General features: G+C 43.2%; 1 long non-coding RNA gene across 1 annotated transcript in view; it reads right to left on the bottom strand.

The window, feature by feature from the left end:
* Nucleotides 1-3,647: 3,647 nt before the first annotated feature.
* Nucleotides 3,648-8,865, bottom strand: part of LOC137217018 (uncharacterized) — a 10,352-nt gene continuing 5,134 nt past the window's right edge. Inside the window, exon 3 of the long non-coding RNA XR_010939976.1 lies at nt 3,648-3,862. This is a non-coding gene — a long non-coding RNA (uncharacterized lncRNA). The remainder of the gene's footprint in view (nt 3,863-8,865) is intronic.

Below are 8,865 nucleotides of genomic sequence, written 5' to 3'. Positions count from 1 at the left end.
CAATGAGGGTGCAGCTGGCGGGCTCCTGTGGCGGCTCTCTGGAGCTATCCAGATGCAGGAGCAGCCTGTGCAAAGCTTCTGAGGCCAGAGTGTGCCTGATGTATTCAAGGAAAAGCCAAGTGCTTGGAGCAGAGTAGGTGAGAGAGAGAATAGTAGGAAATGTGATCAGAAAGAGAATAAGGATTCAGGCTTCTACTGTGCATGAGATCTGAAGTCCCTGGAGTGTTTGGATCCTTAGAGAGGATTCTGTCTTATGTTTTGGAAGGACGCCTGTGGCTGCTTGACTGTGAACAGGTTATAATGGGCTGAAGAGTGAAGCAGGAAGGCCAAGTAGAAAGGTACTGCTTCATGCCTGGGCACAATGGCGGAAACTGTGTGCCCTTCATGCCCTGCAGAGGGAGACGGCAGAAGAGCTGCAAAGAGGATCATCTGATGGAGGAGATGGAAAGGGAGACGCCCGAGAACCAGGGGAGAGCAGTGTTCGGACAACGAGGGGAGGTCTATGGGGCGTGGGGGGCATGGTGTTGAGTACGGGGGGCTAGAAATGTCTACTGGGCTTAGGTGATCACCAGTGGCTGTGGGATGGATTTGGGCAGCAACAAGTCACAAGGGGAGAATAGAGAGTGTGGTCTGTCCTTTCAGCAAGTGTCAGCATGAAAAAAAAATGAGATGGGGAAGAATGAAGGCAAGGTTTTTCCTTAACGTACTAGTCATGGTTGAGCCTATAGAGTGTGTGCTCTGTGCTGGTACCGTGCTGAGCACTTGACGTGCAGCCACTGATTTCATCCGCCAAGTTTTTCATGGTAGGTGTTATTATTATTATCCCCACTTTATAGATGAGGGTCCTGAGGCTAAAGGAAGTGGAACAACTTGCCTGAGGGTGCCAGCCAGGGGGAAATGGGATGTGGGCCTGAGCAGTCTGGCTCCATCATTGGTGCCCATGAGCACAGGGTCACGCTCAGCGGCCAGAGCCTGGAGACACCCATCCTTCTACTCCTTCCCCCTTCATTCCAGAAACACTCCCCAAGAGAGTGGTAAAGACCCGGGGGAGAGGGGTTGGTTGACAGATCAGGAGGAGGTCTGGGGTGTGTGCTAGCATCTTTCCCTGGCTTTCTGATCCTTGTAAGCTGTGAGTTGGTGCATTTGCTTCTTGCTCCAACTTTAGGGGCAGTGGTTTTCCTTTAACATCTGATGTATGTGAAAAGAGTTGTTGATTTTCAATTTGTTCATCTTTTTTCTTGTTATGAGGATGAGAGTCATGACTTCCAAGCTCCTTACTTGCTGGGCAGGAAACCTGGTTTTATTTTTATGTCGGAGAATGTTCTGGTTTTTAGGAGATATGTGCTAAAAACAAATTTAGGAATGAGGTGTCATGAGGTTAGAACATGTCGTTGAAAAGGTTCAGCATGTTGGGGAGGAAGAGATTTTCCTCTACCCTTCTAGCTTTTTGTGGCTGGTCTAAGAATTAAACTTTTTAAAATTTTAATTTTATTGGAGTATAGTTGATTTACAATGTTGTGTTAGTTTCAGAAGTAATAAGACTTAAATTGACGTGAGACTGATTAACAAGAGAAAATCACAGAAAAGTTTAATAATGTGTATCCATGGGAGAGACCCCAGGAGAACTGAGTAACTCCCCCAAATGGACAAAACCTTCATCTTAAATACCAACTTCAGCTAAAGATAGAAAAGGATGTTGGGGGTAGGGGCTTGGAATGTAAAAGGGGAGGAAGGCATTTCACATGAAGATGGAAAAGCAAATGTTTGGTAAACAAATGTTTGCTGGGCCCTGCAGAGACAATGGGACCCGGGGTGGACTCTTATCTCTAAGAGTTGCCCCCCCAGACCCAGCCCATATTCTTACAGATGTCTCTGGTGATAGTTCTATTCTGAGAACAAGCCCTGTACCTAAATTCTTTAGGTGGTTAGGGGGAAAGTCAAAGTTTCTTCTTGAGTCTTTTGGACCTAAGAGACATTTTGGAGTGGCAAATTTTGCTCTCCTATGTGCACAGTGTTCATGGCAAGAATGTTAATGATAGTTGTGTTTAGATGGTGAATATTTGGGTGTTCATGGTGCTATTCTTTCAAGTTCTCTGTATATTTAAAATTTTACATATCATTTTGAATTTAAAAATCAAAAGGAAAATAGGAATCTAATCATGTGAAGGAGCTTGGTAGTGACTATTTCCCTAAGGGAAATTGTCAGCCCGGTGAGGTTTGACATCCTTAACCGACAAGGTGAAAGAAACCAGAGGCACACAACATGGGGATTCTAACTCTGCCAGAAATGATCTGGGCCCCCAAGTTGTTATGGTCTAACGGCTGGGAGGAACAGGAAGTGGACTTAATATCGGGTGGAATTATAGATTAGTTTCAAATACCCTGGTTTGTGTAGGGGCCTCAAGTTTTGCACTTGGTTTTCTTGGCCCCCATCTAGAATGACCCCAGGCATCTGGCAGAAGCAAATGAAAATCCTCTCTGGAGTAAGCTGCTAGCATTCTAGGTCTCAAGTTATTCTTACAAATATATTTGAAACACAGTGGACAGCAGGAGTGCAAAAACACGTAGGCACAGATAGAAACAAGTCTCTGTGAATGCAACCCAGCAGAAACGGAGTCACTCTGCCCAGTTTGACAGGCACTTGCCAGTAGGTTTTGGTTTAGTCTGTTCAGGCTGCTCTAACAGAATATCATAAACTGGGTGTCTTATAAACAACAGAAATTTATTTTTCATAGTTCTGGAGGTTGGGAAGCCCAAGATCAAGATGCTGAGAGATTCGGTGTCTGGTGAATGCTCACTTCCTGATTCTTACACAGAGGTCTTCTTGCAGTGTCCCCACATGGCAGAAGAGAGCTCTGGTCTCTTCAGCTCCTTGTATGGGCACTAATCCCATTCATGAGGGCTCTACCTTCATGACCCAATCACATCCCAAAAGCCTCACCTCTAAATACCATCACACTGGGGGTTAGGATATCAACATCTGAATTGGGAAGAGGGGGAACACAAACATTCAGTCCATAAGTTTGTTTTGTTTACTCTGTGAAGGTCTCTTTGCCCCTAATATTTTATTTTCTCATTATCATATTCTGCTTCACAGCAAATAGTTTGCATAGTCAAAGAAGGAATTACTTTGATGATTAAAGGCTGTTTGAAAATGCAGATTTTAAGTAGGTAAACATCAGGTAGATCTGGGCGGGCCATATTCCAAGTCTGGCAAAATCCACTATTAGACAAATTGTAAAAGAGGCAGAGAAGAAAAAGACATTAGGTAATAAACTTCTAATTGCATATTAATTACATGTTGATCATATGTAATATTTACTATGCCTGGAAAGCATCTCCAAACGACTTATTCTGTAATGACTGAGTAATAGTGATGTGGTTAGTGCTTTCATTTGCAAGAGCGTATCTCCAATACTAAATAAGATAAGCCTGTTCTAAACTTTTAAGGTATAAGTAATATTTTAAAAATATTATACTTGATTATACTTACCAAAGGAACATTAATTTTTTTATAATTCGTTTTTGAATTTTATTTTTTTATACAGCAGGTTCTCATTAGTCATCCATTTTATACATATTAGCGTATACATGTTGATCCCAATCTCCCAATTCATCCCACCACCACCCCACCCCACCCCCCGCCACTTTCCCCCCTCGGTGTCCATACGTTTGAGGAACGTTAATTTTTTCCCTTTGTATTAAATATGGGTTTAGTCTTTTACCTAAAAAGGAATTAATGTGATCAAAATGATTAACTCCCGGGACTTCCCTGGAGGTCCAGTGGTTAAGACTCCGCACTTCCACTGCAGGGGACGCAGGTTCCGTCCGCAGTCGGGGAACTGCAATCCCTCATGCCACGCTGCAAAAAAAAAAAAAAAAAAAAAAAAAAAAGATAAAAGAAAGATTAATTCCAGCCATCACTGTTGATTCATAGCTAGTATCCAATCAGTCTCTGAAACTTTTGCTTCTGTCCTCCTCATTGCACAGTTGCCGGAGTCAATGCGTTCAGGTGAATTTGGGGGAAGACCAGTAGGAGGCTCCACAAGAGCTGCAGGAGGTCCTTTCCTCAGGCTGCCCTGGTGTTCCAGAACCTCTGGGTCTGCATAATGGCTCATGGCTGGTAATCATGTGTAAGGATGATTCCAGGGCAAGGTACACTTAGTCCTTGTACAGTTGACTTATAATTTGCACCTGACTATACTCAGCTGGCAGAAAAACACGGACACAGTGGGTTAATACTTCCACATATTTGGGGGGGGGAGTCAACCCATAACCCCCTGTTTTAATTTATATTGGGCTGTATTAACTATTTATGTGGGATTGAAGGTCCAAGGGCTTGCATTTTGTAAAACCAGTTGTGCCAAAGACTTTATCTTTCATTGAATCAGAGCATAGTTTTGGGTAATTTGACTATGGGGGAATTTATGCAAGGCAACAGTTCTGATGTCCTTTATTTTGTGTTTGATAACTCTCTCCTAAAAGTATAATTGGTACCTTTTTAAGATCTAGTGAGAATCTCCAGGTATAACTGTATTCGTGTTCTAAGTCTGATGCTGATTAAGGCTATGAAGCTTTGCCAATTGGTGCATATCAACAGATGCTAAAGTTAATTCAGAACCTCTCTTGTAGAAGTACAAAAGCCAGTTAGCATAATTTAATCTTTTGTTGCATAAATTCTTTTAGTAAATTTTGGATTTCCAATTGGGTAAAACTATGAACCTCTATTTTAGTTTTTTGTCCCCCTCACCATCCAGTGTTTTGCTTTTTGAGTAGTTACTGGATACTTCCAGGGTCCTCTCTGTTCTACTTAACCCCAAATTTGGTTTAGATATCAAGACAGGTTATGCCTTACATGCATTAAAGCACTAGTAACAGGATCGTTACTCACATATTGAGGCTTTCTTGGGAGACCAGGGCAGCCTCCCCAAGTAGGTCTGAAAATGGCTTGAGTGAACAGGGAAAGGAAATTGACTTTGGGTGTTTATTATGCTTAGGAGATGGAGCTGGGGTGAGGGATTTTGCTTCCACTGGGTGGGGCTGGCATGGTTTGAACTTCTGGCTTGCATCAAAGGAGGGAATATATGTACCACATCTTCTTTAAAATGATGTGGTCCATATATACAATGGACTATTACTCAGCCATTAAAAAGAGTGAAATAATGCCATCTGCAGCAATATGGATGGACCTAGAGATTGTCACACTGAGTGAAGTAAGTCAGACAGAGAAAGACAAATATCGTATGATATCACTTATATGTTGAATCTTAAAAAAAAATGGTACAAATGAACTTACTTACAAAACAGAAACAGACTGATAGACTTAGAGAACTGAACTTATGGTTACCAGGGGGAAAGCGTGGGGGGAGGGATTGGCTGGGAGTTTGGGATGTACACACTGCTATATTTAAAATAGATAACGAACAAGTACCTGCTGTATAGCACAGGAAACTCTGCTCAATATTATGTTTCTAAGTGGGAAAAGAATTTGAAAAAAAGTTGTAATAAGAGGGAGAAATTGGGAAATGTATTCCACAATGAATGCATAATCCATGTACACAAAATGCTAAATAAAAACTAAGAAAAAACAGAGACATATAAAAAAAGGAGGGAGTACTCAGGCTCTCTTATCAGCTTGCCCACATGTAGGGTAGAAGGGGAAGGGGTAGTAGGAGGGCTTAAAATCTCTCAGCAAACATTAAAACCGAAGTAAAACACGTTACTACAGACGTTTCCTTGACAAACTCTGGGGTAGGAGCAATTATGACCTTCACTTTACAGATGAAGAAATGTGGCTTAGATAAATCATATTCTCACGGTGATGGGATTTGAGCACACATTTATTTTATGTCAGTCAGTGCTTGTGTCTTTAACTGATATAAGGTAAAGTGGGGAACATTTGCACTAACAACAAGTTGATTTCCAAAGCAAGTGAGCAGAGTGTTCTTATTTTGTCTGGATTCCTGTAAATTAATGAAAAATGTTGCACCAGTTATGTACAGTATACAATTATCCTTTAAATTTCAGGATGTTGCTGCTGGTATATGAATCCTTATTCCAGTTGGACATGAAGTTCACCTTTACATCAGTGCCTCGTACTGCATTAATGAAAATGTTCTGGCCTGAGGACACACATGTCCCTCTCTGCCACCAGCAATGCTGTAGACAGAGGCTGTAGGTTGGTGTGTCTGTAGGCTATGGAACTTCACAGTCTTGTGCCTGACTTGGGGCAGTGACTCCCTGAGCACCATTAGTATCACCAGCAGCAGTGCTTCTGGCCTAGATGCCCATACTGGCACCCATCCTGGTCACAGGCAGACCTCGGGATCCCCAGCGCCAGCGAGAACTGGAATTGAGGTCATGCATGGCTGCAAGAGTAGTTGTCCTAGCTCTCTGGGAATATGGCACATGCCGAGTTATTCCAGCAATGCTTCTCAATAGCAGATGCTAGCAGAACTTTCAGGGATACAGATGGAATGTTCTCTCCTGAGAGAATACAAGTAATTTCATAGCCAAGGACCTGACCATCAGCGTGATGTGGAGACCAGCTCAAGACTCGGGAGCCCCAGGCCTTCTGATACTGCAAGGAGCATGAGCTTTGCCTCACTCCAAGACCTCTTCTTTGGAAATGGGCTGGAGAGGAGGGGAACAGTGCCACTGGGGAGATGAACTTTGAAGGGATTGAATATACAGTAGATCCAACCAAGACTGAGCCAAATCAAAGAGGTTGGCTGAGATGAGCACAGTGATGAATGCTAAGGTCATCTGAGCACTCCCTGCATGCCAGACACTGTTCTGAGCACTTTAGTAGTATCGTCTCATTCAATCCTCACAAACTCTTAAGGAAGGAAGTGTTGTCCTCTCTGTTTTACAGAGGAGGAACTTGTGGATCAGAGAGTTTAAGGGACTTGCCCGAGATCCCACAGAACCGGGATTGGAAATTAAACAGTCTGTCTCCTGAGCTTGTACTCCTAACACTTCTGTGTGCAGCGTCATTTTCCTAATGTGGACAAATGGTACTCACATAACTATTACCGAGCAGGGCTGGAGTTTATCAAGCCGATTCATTTTGTGATGGCAGATAAAGATGCTACGTTAGCTAGATGTATCTGAGTGTTTTATCCCAGGAGTTGTTCTGATAAGCCACATTTCTCACAGCAGTAACAATTGGTCTGGAAGAGAGAGCAAAAAAGGGGAGAAAAATTCTTTTGCCCCTTCTCCCACTACCTTTCTCTAAGTCCCAGGACCTGATTCATTAGACACCAAGAGGAGTCATGGTGACGCACAATGGCTCAGAACACTGTGGCCACATGCAATGGCAAGATCTGACAGTGGCTGCCACCACCTGAGTTACTCCATGTTCAGGGCTGAATACACTGAATTAGAGGTGCTGGAAGGCAGGGCAGACATTACCTATGTTTGGGTACCACCTGTGTATCTGTTGCCTGGACACTCAGCTCTCTTCTCTCAGGCTTTTCCTTGACTTGAGCAAAATCTCTCCATTAAAACTTCTCCCATGGGAGGAATTACAAAAAGTGTCCTAACAGTGTTCATTGCATTTCAACAGGTCCACTGGGTAATGTCAGCGATTGTGGTCTCAAGATCCAATTACCCCATGAAAGCTGCAAGGCAATTCAGTCCCAGGTAGGATTCTCTACACTTCCTTGATCTCTGGATCCAGCCTTGGCAATGACTCTCAAATGACTGCTTTTTGTTAAACACCAATTCACATAAATGGGGTGTTTAATTGTAGAAAATATGGCTGTGAGTGGTCAGACTTCTCACGCCATATTACCTTGTGAGTGTCCGATATAGAACAAGTATATAGTTAACATTAAAGTGTGTGACCCATGTGGATATTGTCTAGAAGTAGGACATGGATTTTTACAGGATGTTTTTACTAACAGTGAGGACAGGGCTTTGTGTTTCTTACAGTGCTGCTGTTTAAGGAACTAAAATGACTATTATGATGAAATGTGCCTTGCCCCCATTATGGCTGTCCTACTCAGTCTCACATAACAACTGAGGAAATTGAGACACGTATGTGGAAGAGGGATCCAGGTCACACACCCCCTTCCTAGAGTGCAGGGAAGGCTCAGTCATCCAGGTTTCTTCTCACCCATGTAGAACCATGTAAAGGCACTAAGATACTGTTTTCAGTGTTCAAAACAAATAGAAGGAGGGGAATTGTTTCTTTGTCTTCCACAAGGATCAAGAGGAGGCAAACTGAAGGGGTGGAAGGCGGGGGCTCTGAAGCCAAACAAATTGGGTTTACACCCTGGTTCTGCTACGCACTAGCTATGTGACCTTGGGCCAATTACATGCCTTTCCCGTACCCCAGTGCCCTGCTCTGGGTAAATGGGCATGACAGTGGCACTCACCAAACCTGTTGAGACATGAAATGAGCCAGTGTATGTTAAGCCCTTTGGAGAAGTGCCTGGCAGGCAGACTCCCTGAGCAGACGTCTGCTGCTGCTGCTGTTGCTATTCTTATCATGAGTGTATTCCTGGTAAAATGGGGAGGACAAGGAAGCCTAAGAGACTGGAGAATGGGTGTCATCACCTCCACTTTCCCTCCTGAATGAGAACCTCTTAAAGCCACAGACAGGTAGAGAGTCTTCCCTGGCTAAGTCTGTGCTCTTATAGGTTGGTTGACTGTTTGTTTGGGGGTTTTGATGTCACTCTTCTGAGCCCCAGTGCCCTTCCCATGGAGAAAACAGGCTGAATCTGCGTCAGTCTGCCTTGGTGTTTGCACCTGTCTGCGTCTCAAATGTATGCTTCTGAGGAATCTTGTTTTATTTAAATAATTTTACAGAATTGACTTACATTTTTACATTCCTATAGAAAATACAAGTAAGAATTACAT

The sequence above is a fragment of the Pseudorca crassidens genome, chromosome X (genome assembly GCF_039906515.1).
Source record: "Pseudorca crassidens isolate mPseCra1 chromosome X, mPseCra1.hap1, whole genome shotgun sequence".
NCBI classification, from domain to species: Eukaryota; Metazoa; Chordata; class Mammalia; order Artiodactyla; family Delphinidae; genus Pseudorca; species Pseudorca crassidens.
Note: the sequence above shows the minus strand (reverse complement) of the source record. Positions and strands in the feature narration are given on the sequence as shown.